At 34.1% G+C, this 1,045-nt stretch overlaps 1 protein-coding gene across 1 annotated transcript in view; it reads left to right on the forward strand.

Moving 5' to 3' along the window:
* The window catches only part of LOC119591392 (ADAM 17-like protease), a 16,920-nt gene that overhangs the window by 8,601 nt on the left and 7,274 nt on the right, over window positions 1-1,045 (forward strand). The gene's annotated exons all lie outside the window — the stretch shown is intronic.

Consider the following 1,045-nt stretch of genomic DNA (forward strand, 5'->3'; position numbering starts at 1 on the left):
GGGATTCTGTTCCTCATAAAATCTCATTGCTTCAGATTTTGCATGATCTTTCTATCTGGTAGTTTAAGGGGTCCTTCAGTATTTTGAATGTTAGTGCCAAATCCTTTCTACGCTACAACAGTAAGTATTTTTGCAAGAGTTATCAGTTATTTTCTGTCCATTATTTATTTATGAATTATTTACTCTCTTGCTATTACTTGTTATGTTGAAGTTTCATTTATTCATGAATTACAGGGCTAATTTAGATTAGGTAACTGCATTATTTGTCTTATTTTGGTGGATTCAGTCTGAAATTAGTAGCAAGATTTAGGAATCACTATGGCCACAACTTGAATTCAAGTCAGTTATGTTTAATATCAAAGGCTCAAAAAATATAAAAGAAGACAAATTCAAGATCAAACATATGACTTCAAGCAAATTACGAAAGACAAAATGTAAGGAATAGAAAATGAAGGGAAAAAACATGTACAAGCCCATATAGCCATTCAAAAGATTTTCCAAGCGTCTATACTTCTCAGTTGAAGAGATAAGTTTTTTGTGTTTTTTATGTGAATTTTTGTGGTAAATAAATGTATAAAAGAGAAAAGGTCATATAGATTAGTGTTTTTCAGCTTTGGTGGGCAGACCACCTGAAGGTGTAAGAGATCTAGAGAGGGCTGAACAGGTGGGTGGATGAGATCACTGCTGCTTGTTAGGGAGAATTTGTGGTTCATGAACGATTATCTTGGATTATCTCTAAAAGACAAGATTTATGGTCGTGCCACAGCTAACATTTTTTGATAGCTCATTTTATTACATGATTTTTTGACCTTTTGAAAAAATCCCAAGAATAAACAGAGGGGGGGGGAGGGATCCTGCTGAATATATTAGTAGACTTAAGTTGTTCATTTTTCCAATGTTTGATTTGGACTTGCAAGTACATTTCTTTTTAGGAAAAATGTTTCTGCAGAAGTTCTGTTCTCTTCTCTTCCTCCTGCTTATGCATCGGCCAGTGGTGTTGAGAGGCTTTGTGTTTGCATGATCTATGTTTATTTCTTCTTCCTTT

The sequence above is a fragment of the Penaeus monodon genome, chromosome 28, assembly GCF_015228065.2.
Source record: "Penaeus monodon isolate SGIC_2016 chromosome 28, NSTDA_Pmon_1, whole genome shotgun sequence".
NCBI lineage: Eukaryota > Metazoa > Arthropoda > Malacostraca > Decapoda > Penaeidae > Penaeus > Penaeus monodon.